We start from the raw sequence: 10,572 nt of genomic DNA, 5'->3' as shown, positions 1-10,572 counted from the left end.
GTCCACATAACTAACCATCCTCGGAGTCCACATAACTACCATACGATCTGCTAAATTCTAACTGATTACCATACTGGATTGGAAGTTCTGCTTGGGGATTACCACCCCCTCAGTCAATCAACCTGAAATGTGGGAATTATCCTTCAACTTCATGTTCTGTGACTCTCATCCGTAACCAAAACACCTAGAAACATTTTGAATCTCTTTTTTCCTTTTCATACCTCTCTCTCTTGTCCTAGTTCAGGTAACATCTACTTTCTTAGAAGTCTTGCCATTCCTTCCTAAACTGGTCTCCCTGAATTGAGGCTTTTCCCCCTTCTTTGAAGTTGGTCACATTGCCCCCTCTGTGTGGACTGACCTTTCAATAACTATTAGCAGGACTAAAGATTCCAGTTTATGAAACTCAGTTCAAAGGTCACCTCGAGATGACTTTCCTGACACTAGAGATCTCCACATTTACTTGGTGCTGCAAACAGGCTGTGTGCGTTTTCTCTGTTTATAAAAACCTGTGCATATTTCAGCCTCTGCCTGTAAAACATAATGTTGTAATTGTACTTCTGGATCTATTTCCTCCATGAAACTCAGAGATCATTGAGGACAAAGACCATATATTATTGTTTCTCTGAAACTCAGAGTTTTGGCATTGACTTAATGCTTAATATATAGTAGGTTCTCAACCAATGCTAGTTATATAAACAAATATATAGATACCTTTATACCTTTATACTTTAATTACTCTCCATGGGCAAGAACTCTTATTTTTGTGTTACATGTGGCACAGTAATAAACATGTGGCAAATATTGATGACTATATCAATATACTGTATTTTTTTCCTCTTTCAAAGTCTTAGGTAAGAAGGGCTCATAGTATATATTTCTTTCCAATAATTTGATTGTACTTTGTGACAAAATTGAGTTAGAAAAATCAGTAAGATTGTACTATAAAAAAGGGGGTGGTGGAAAGTTTATTAAAACTTTAGTGTGGATACTTTGGAAAGTCCTACACATTTCCAAGGTCTAGAAAAGGAGACCTCATTTTAGGTGAAATAAGATTACAATGAAAGCTATGCAGGACATCAATTGTCTCCCCCAATACTAATTATTAATATAATATAATTAATATATTATGATTAATGTAATACATCGGAAAGCCCTTTTTGGATGAGGAGAGATCTATGAAAGGCAGGTACAGGGTGGGGAAGAGGTTGATTGGTTGCCTCTAGACCTCATACCACCATTTGCAATTCTGGGAATTCAGGACTAAAAATAATTAAGGAGGTGGGCAGACAGGATTATTTCAACTCAGTTTAACATTTGACACTTATTCTTTGCTTGCTGTTATAAGTGTACTTTTGAATTGTTTCATAATGCTTCATGTGAATTCACTAGAATTGTGAATTTCTGCTCTCCAATTCTGCATCTTATTCACATTTATATATCAAGCATGTAGCATAGTTTATAAGTCAGAGTAAAAACTCAAGATATAGATTTTAAGTGGTTGAATGAATATTTTTTTTTGTAAACAACGTATAAGTTACTGTCAAAATAAATACTGCCAGGCATACAAGTATGATTAAGACACATTTTCTTTACTCAATCAATAGGGGAGGAGATGAAAAGGGGTTGGTTACGATGGATATTACACAATGGATGGGTGTTACTCAATAAGTGTTATAGATAAAAATACGTAAATAGTACAATAGCCGTATTTGTACACATGGCCATATCTACGACTTAATTTAGATCTCCTGCTCATATTGACAGGAAAAGCCCCAAAATTAACGCAGAATGGGCTTCTTGTCAGGAGACCATGGCTCTCTGAACTTAGATTTTGGATTCATCATCAGGCTCCAAAAATATTTGACATATTAGATCTATAAGGTGAATCTAGGAAGGCAACATTTAATAGTGATAAATAGGAAACTCTGTGTAACCATGTGCATCAAAGAATGGGTAAAAAAAAATAGCCTTAGATTTTTTTTTTTTTAAACTCTAGGTCCAATATAAATCATCAGGGAGCTAGTTTCTAAAATGTTATTAATATCAAACTTCATTGATGGCATGGTATCTACAATAAGACAGATAACTCCCTCTCCACTCTGTGCATGTTGGAGTTCACCAAATGCATTAACATTTTATTGACTTGTTATTTGCTTATCTTATATTGTATGTAATTTCTAAAATGATTTGAAGCAACCAACTTGACTGTCTTATTATATAAAGATTCTAGGCAGAATTTGTGCCTTTTGTAAGACTGAAATTATGGCAAGTCCAGAAACTGATGCCCAACTCCATTTGACTCATATAAAACAATATCTCAACGGATACTCCCAACGGTAGAATGAATTGTGTGCTGGCCATATATGGAGTCATTGCTTTAGTGGTGTTAGACTTCAAGTTAAGGTTTTAAAAATCTCTAGCTGTGAAAGCAACATAAAATAATTCCAAACTGTACCTCATCTGTTAATTTCCCATGCCTGGGGACGTTGATGTCAACTCATCATGCGATACTCAATTCTTATAATAAATTATGAACCTAGAAAAAAAATTCCAAAGTAGAATACAGAAAAATTAGAGAACATCCAAACTGATGACTAAAGTTGAAGCTCTGCAACATTAGAAATAACTAAGGTACTAGCAATATATTTATTCACTAAAAAATAAGTCATTAAGCAAATATTTGTTGAATATCTACTGTGTGCCAGGTACTCTATTAGGTCTTGGGGATTCAACAGTGAAGGGAAAACAAACAAGGAAACATATCCCTCCATGTTTGTGAAGCTTAGGAGCTAGCTGAGGAGACATAATCAAATGGTCTCAGATATGAATGTGTAATTGCAACCATGTTAATCCTGAGAAGGACGAGAATGATGTGTTCCAAAGACATAACTAATGGGAAGTATCAGACTTGGTAAAGGTGGTCAGTGTAACTCCCCTAAGAAATGAAAACTGAGTCTATAACTTATTGGTAAATAAAATATAAGTAGATATGTATTCCTTATTCTATTGTTGATGGATATAGAAATCAACCTAATACGTTAAGAAGGTAATTTTGCAGTAACTATCAAAATGTAAAATGTGAATACCCTTTTACCCAGTGTTTTAGACCACACATTTATGTCTCCCCAAAATTAATCTATTGGAATCCTAATACCAAATACAATTGTGATGATATTTGGAGATGGCCCCTTCGGGAGGTAATTATGTTGTGAAGGTGGAGCCCTCATCATAGGATTAGTGCTGGTGTTATACTTCAAATTTAGGTCTTAAAAAACTGTGCTCTTATGAGACATGAGAGAGTTTGCTTCCTTTCTCATGCAACCAGGTGAGGACAGTGAGAAAGCAGAGGGCCAGGGACATGAGCAGCAGAGAGCTGTCTCCCACAGTGCACTAATTTTCTTATGCTCTTTTGACTTCCTACAAATATTTTGGTATGCAAGGACTAAACATTATAGAATCAGGAGCAGTTATGGAAACATTTGATCTTTTCTCACTAGCATTTAAATATATATATATATATATATATATATATATATATATATATATAAAGCAATTTAGAGCAATGCTTTTATTTCGTCATTCTCTGAGAAATGTAAAACTTTTCTTTTTTTTAAAAAACAAGTCCCTTGTAACTCAGAACTATGGCATTTTTTTTTTTTTTCTTTCAGTTTTTAGTGGTTGGCTCATTGATTTTCCCCAGCCCCAATTTTACTACTTTTCCTTTAATCCTTATGTTTTCATCTCAGCTATTTTATATTTGGATATAGGTTAGCTCAAAGGACCAATTCAAATAAAATTCTATCATTTGCTAATATAATATGGTTGCTTACCCAGTAACATTTTTGGGTGCTTTCTCAACTACATATCAAGCTTAACTTAGACTTTTAAAGAACTAAGGCAAATTTTAGGTATTAAAACAATATATGCTATAGTCCAGACAAACAAAATATTTAAAAAGTAAAAATTTTATTTATCTACAAGCTTGAGAGAAAAGAATCAATAAGTTCAAGAGCGCCAAATTGAAATGCTTTAAGAAGTCAGTCAGGTGATTCGAACTGCAGAAGTGGGGCAGGTATTGGACAACAGGTAGTGATGGGGATATTGTTGAATTAGAAAGTACAGTTTTGATCTAGAGAGGTAGCTGGCTCTCATCTCCAGCAGATTTAGTATTGCTATACATTTTGAATTATTTCCAAAAGTAGCTGGAAACTGGGCTGTTATATGAAGTCTCTCAATTTGTAAAATTGTTCTTTGCTGAATCACCGAGAACACAAATGAATCTGTAAGTCGGATTTAGACCTCAGGGACGTCATTTAGAAAATGTTGAGGTAATTGAAGTTGTGAGGGAGTAAGATATGAACATCCTGAGCTGGAGGATAGAGAGAAAGGAACTAGGCCATTGGGAATCTGAGTAAACTCCAGAGGGGAGGGAAGTGATCCATCACAACCGTGACCATGCCAATCAGCTAGAAAGGCTGCAGATAAAGCTTTCACAATTTTCACCAATTTTTTTTTTTTTTTTTAATCATTAGGGATATTTTTGCTACAGGACAGTGATTTATATTCCTTCACTGCTCAGAAAGAAGAGAAAATATCAAAAATTCAGAGTGACCCTCAGTTCTTGGAAACTTAACTATCTTGGAACACAGGCATTTTTGAGGGAAAATGAAATAGAACAAAAGGGTCATTTCTATAGATAACACTATTTACTGTGTTTTATTATTCTTAATGCCTTATTACTCTTGATTTTCTTTCCTTATTGATTTATCAAGCTTTCCTTTGGCCCTTATTTCTCCAGCTATTAACAATGGATCAAAGATTATCATCGACATGCTTTTCTTTACTTAAGTTTCAGTGTAGAAACAAACATATATATATACATATCAGCAGGGGTAGTTTACTGTTTAAACCAATTATTTGGACATGTCTTTCTTAGAATATGGTATAATTAACCAATTCAACTGTCCTAACATTCCTGAGAATAACAGATACACGAGGCAGATATTTTTATGGAAGAATTATCTGATTCTAAATTTACTCAATGGCAAACATCTAGTCAATAATTAGTATGGCTGTTAAAATTTCCCATGGCACCAAGATACACATATGGGCATGTATTTGACCACACTCTTCTCCTCTTGGCAGAACAATCAGGAAAAAAAGATTCTTGAGTGGTCTTCTCCAGAGAGACTTGACTGAGGAGCATCACTTCTGATTCTTCTAGAACACATATTAGAAACACATTATTTATTTGTTTGTTTACTTACTTGCCTTTTGAGAAGTTGGATCAATAGGCATGTGATTGATTTCATCTAAAATTATATGCTGTTGGATGGGAGTATAACTATGTTGAAGGAAAAGATTCAGAAAAGGAGGAGGGAAAAGGGGCCTCAAAGGGGTCAGAAATAATTTTCTGTCTAGAAAAATAAGCATCTTTGACAAAGAAATTGAGAAAAGAATGCTGGACAAAGAAGAGTAAAGGAAGTATATGTTGATTACTGTCTGTTGAGTAATGCATGACAAATATCTGTATATTAGTTCTCTAGGAGGTCAGCATTCTGCATTTCTCCGAATTTCATTTATGTGTATCCTTAATCATATCCACTTAAAATACAGAGCAAGGAGTTTTACATGGTCTTCTTCAGGGTGATGGTTAATTTTTTCTGTCCAGTTGACTACACCACAAAGTGCCCAGATCAAACATTATATCCAGGTGCATCTGTGAAAGCATTTTCAGATGACATTAACATTTGAATTGGACTCAGCAAAGTAGATTGCCCTCCTCAATGTGGGTGGGCATCATCCAATCCTTTGAGAGCCTGAAAAGAAGAGAAATTCACCTTTTTTGCTTCCTGTTTACCTGCATGAACTGGGACATTGGCTTTCTCCTGCCCTTGGGCTAGGATTTACACCACTTGCCCTCCCTCATCCTCAGGCCTTTGAATTTGGACCTAAACTACACCACTGGCTTTCCTGCGTCTGTAGCTTGCAGATGGCAGATGATGGGATTTCTCTGGAGAACCCTAATAATAGAAAGAACCTCACTTCAGGGCATTAGCTTAAATTCTTTTAGAAGCCACCAGTGATTCTGCCATCTTTGTAATGTCCTCGTTGTGTGCCTCATTGAACTTCACTTTTAAGAAGAACCTGTAATTTCTAGTCTCAGTGTTACATTGGCATTTGGAACAAAGTTTGGAGGGGGAGAAAAGAAAGAATGGCACTTCTCGGAACATTTTTCTCTCTCTTCACACCTGGTTTTTTTCTTTTCCATCCATAAAATCATTTTTGTTATTTTTTATAGATTCTCACTCCATTCACCTTTCAATCTGTCTTTCAGGTACATTCCCATGTCTGCTTCTGTTTCCATTAGCTATCATGTCTAGCTATACTGTCATAAGGATTACTTTTAGTTCTATTAACAATAAATGTACTTTTCTTATTCTAATTTTACTATAGCAGCTTTCTGAAAATTCTGAAAGCTGAGTGAAAATTCACTCAGACACAGACATACCCCCCACATTATCTCCCACCCACCCTATATGATGTTATATCACATCATGTACTTTGCTGCCTCTTTCAAGGTCTCCTTAAGAAGTGAATTGCTTCTGGAAGCCTAGGTGATCTAAAGCTCACCATCATTTTCTCCTAATTGAATAGTGTAAGTCTTAGGTAATTAGATTACATATTGTTCTCTAAGACACAATAAGTCCAGTCAGATGAGTCGTAGCAGTCCTTGCATAAATGAGGGTGTGATTCAAATGATATCAGTCGTCTGTAAATTTAGTCAGCACTCTTACCTCTAAGTGAAATATAACAATCCGAACAATGAAACCGGAAGCATACTATCACTCCCCAATTTGCTCCAATCTCAGGGGAATTGATCTAATTGTCCCTCCGAATCAGGTCTTCCTAGCCTAAGTTACTGTGGCTCTGCTTCACAGGTAATGACCCTGGCGTGTGACTCCATGAACAGAAGACACCTACCATGAATACTCTCACGGTGGTAACTCATTAATGACTACTACCGGAACAGAATTTTTCTTTACCCAGTGATTTCAAACATATGTTTTTATCTTTCGAGTAGCTTCTGTTAACATTCTTCATTGTCAATGGCAGATGAGGAGCAAAAGAACACAGGCATCTGGAAAGCGTACACTACATGAAGTCTGCAATTAGGAATAAGCACAGCTGAAAAAGCGAAGAGTTGTAGGCACATGCAGAGAGTGTGGCAGAGAGAAGCTGCCCCTGGAAAAGCTAGGAAGCAAACACTTAGCTGACATTGCAGTACCAGCAAAGGTACATGGATTTTCCCCCTTCACTATCCATCTTTTATTGTAACTATCAAATTAGCAAGTGTGTTAGAGAGCGTGCCATGCTCCTGGGAAGGGGCAATCATTTCTTCTCCTCTCACTCATATTCCTGGTTGACAGTTCCCTAAGGGGACAGCAGAAATAAATTTAGGTCTGCCCTGATGGAGGCGAGTCAGCTCATTAGCAGCTGCCATCACAGCATTTTACCTTCAGCTCACAGATGGAGACGAGCGCTCTTTGAAGGCGATTTTAAGGCAGCTCCGCATAGAGCAGGATAAGTGGGTATCCTGTAAAGTGTTTCCCTGGAAACCAACTGCAACAAATACCCTGTTGTCATCAGTTCAGGATGTGTATAGTTCTCACATAAATGCCGGGTTTGTGGAGAAATTTGCACAGTGGATGCCTGTGTTATAGATACACATAAGTGAGAGGTCTTTAGGACTGTCAATCAGATCCTTTACGGAGTCGCGGACCCCTTTTTAAAGCGTAGCATCTTAGATGATCTAAAATAAATTACTCCTATGTGATATATGTGTGTACAGAGTTACTGTGTGAAATGCAGTATTTCTTTATGCAATTTAGAAAGAGGTATCAATTTTAATTGAATTATATCTTGTTTTAACATAGAGGCTTATCCTGTTCATTCAAATCCCCAGATTCTTTCTGGTAAAGCCAGTTGTAGAATTTTATCTTGTATCTCAAGTAGCAATGTCATCACAATTTCATTCACACTCATTCAATTCAAAACACAAATAAAAAAGAAGGCATTATTTTTCACAATGCTTTTTATTTAAGCCTTTGAAGTAAAAAAGAAAAAAAAAATATTTAAAGAAAAAGTGGAGATGCACAAGGTTTCAAGATGCATCTGACTTTAAATTTTGTGTGATTTAAACTGCTAGATATCTTCACCTGAGACCATAATAAGTAAAAAATAGGTTTAGAGTTAGTAGTCTGTAATTCTGGATTCTAGCTATCTCATTAGAAAATACATCCAATCAAATTAAGATACCAGGAGAGAAATTTCTCAGTAATGAATTCAAAAGATGATTCTTCAAGTAGAAAAGTTATTAAAAAAAAATAATTGTCCAAATATAATATAGATTAGAGACATTTTCAACAATAGCATTTGAAATGGATTTCTAAGTGCCTCTGTAGTATAAACAATGAGCTAGAAACTGAAGTATCCTGGCAGCTCAGCTCTTAATTGCCTAACTTGTTTTTAACTTAATAATTCAGTGTTACTTAGTTTACATTTTGATATTTACAGAAAATGTCAATGACACCATAGACAAGCAGTCTTTAAACTTGTTTGTACAGTTATTACCAATCTTTTCCATATTTCCTACTGGGATCTTCATTTATTCTGAGTAGCATTCTTTATTAAAATGTCTTAAACTATCAGGTCTGGGTCAATACTATCCTGGTGTAACCCATAAAGAAATGGAGGAACCAAGAACCTCAGGCATTTATCTGTGTTCACATAGTGAATTATTAATAGAGCCAGTTCTTTGAATTTCCCTTCTCACTATTTAATCGCCAGTTTATGATAGGCTACAATTCAACTCTACCTAATTAGTCTATATAATCATAACGGTTGATTGGTTAATACAGACACATGTACTTACTTAACTTCAATTTGATCTACTTAGGCTTGAAATATGGTTTTGCACTGTCTAGACTGTCAGAAGAATGAAACTCTTCCTTTTTTTATATCCTGCCTATTAAATTTCCCCTTGACTCTGGCACTACTGTATCATAGCAGCATCTGTCTATGGCTTCTATACGAAAGGAAACTCAAGTCTTCGTTTTTTAAGCTGATAGTCATATAATTCTAAACCTATTACAAATAATGCTGAAGTTGAATGTTTTTTACTCTACTGTGTGTTACTAATGGGATTTTACCAAAGAGCATGACTTCTAATCATATTAATATTTAATCAAGCAATAAACATGCCTTGCTGCAAAGCTCAAAGCCAACAGAATTCTCTCTGGTGATGATTTTTCTATTACATTGACAAGAATTTCTTTTGCTTTATCTCATTATTATAAAATTGGGGTAAATGCTTGAGTGTTCAATTCCCAGTAAGTGCCCGAAAGGGCTTCTTCTGAACTCTTCTACCTAAATTTAGTGCAGTATCCCAAACTGAACTTTGATATATTTTCCCAGAGCTCTGTTTCTTTAAAAATACCCTTAGAAAAACATGGTCCTCTTAGACAAAGGGTTTTGAAAACGAGGATAAAGGAAAAGCAATCATTTGTTAAATTTAAGTGCTTGAGTTATAAAATATTGAGAAAGTAAAACAAAAATGAGTGTGCCAAGAAAAGCAATGACGATTTCTATAATGCTATGAACATTGGCCCAAAGTGAAGGCAGTGTGCTTAGATTTCATTTAGGTATTCATCCTGTAGAGAAAGGTGGGACAGGGCAAGGTTACACAGTCACCACGCTGTTTCCTCCTCCTGGGGACACAAAAAGACCTTTACCAGATCACCCTTCTACTCCTGCCAACTGCAGTTGTGTTGGGGTGTTACTGGCTGAGTTTGGGCCAGTAGTTTGTGAGCAGAGGTGACGTAACCCAGGTCCAGTCTTTGTTCTCAAAAATCACCCTGTAACACCCTCCAGGCTTGTCTTCCCCTCCTGCCATAACCTTGGAAGCTGCCTGTTCCAGATGGTGTAACTGCAAGACAGAAGAAGCCTGGACCCCTATAGCTTATAAATGTGCAGTCTTCTATTTAAAGTACTTAGGGGACACAGCTAACCTCCTCAATTTCTTAAAATTACTTTATAGATCAATTCTGGCAGTCATTTGGTCAAATCAACTAAAACGCGTAATTCTTACGTTATCTTTTTGAAGATGGTCTATATGGTATCCTAGACATGACAGAACTCAGTTCATTGGTCAGCTTCCTTATTTTTGTCTTTGACTCTGTTCTTCCCATAATTACGAAATTGAATTTAAGGCTGACTGAATATTTTCCCATATCAAGTAAGTGTGTGTGTGTGTGTGTGTGTGTGTGTGTGTGTGTGTGTGTGTGACCACATTGCGGGTATGTTGCATATCCCACTGCAGGCCTCTCTGTGGCATTTGTGGCCTTAGCTGTGCAAGAAGCAGCCCTGGTCAAGGACTCAGGGAGCCCTGGACCTACAGGAGCCTCGGCATTGCTGGTCCTTGGGCTTGATCAGGCCGGAAACTATGCTGGAGAGAGTGGAGCTCTCCTGAGCCGTCTGCTGTTTAACATGGCATGGCACTTGTGTTGCCGG

General features: G+C 36.4%; 1 pseudogene; it reads left to right on the top strand.

Annotated features, from left to right (window-relative positions):
* Nucleotides 1-2,262: 2,262 nt before the first annotated feature.
* LOC109447508 (ATP synthase F(0) complex subunit k, mitochondrial) lies at nucleotides 2,263-2,437 on the top strand (annotated as a pseudogene).
* Nucleotides 2,438-10,572: the final 8,135 nt, after the last annotated feature.

The sequence above is a fragment of the Rhinolophus sinicus genome, linkage group LG01 (genome assembly GCF_036562045.2).
Source record: "Rhinolophus sinicus isolate RSC01 linkage group LG01, ASM3656204v1, whole genome shotgun sequence".
In the NCBI taxonomy this organism is placed as follows: Eukaryota; Metazoa; Chordata; class Mammalia; order Chiroptera; family Rhinolophidae; genus Rhinolophus; species Rhinolophus sinicus.
This window is presented reverse-complemented; position numbering and strand designations above follow the sequence as displayed.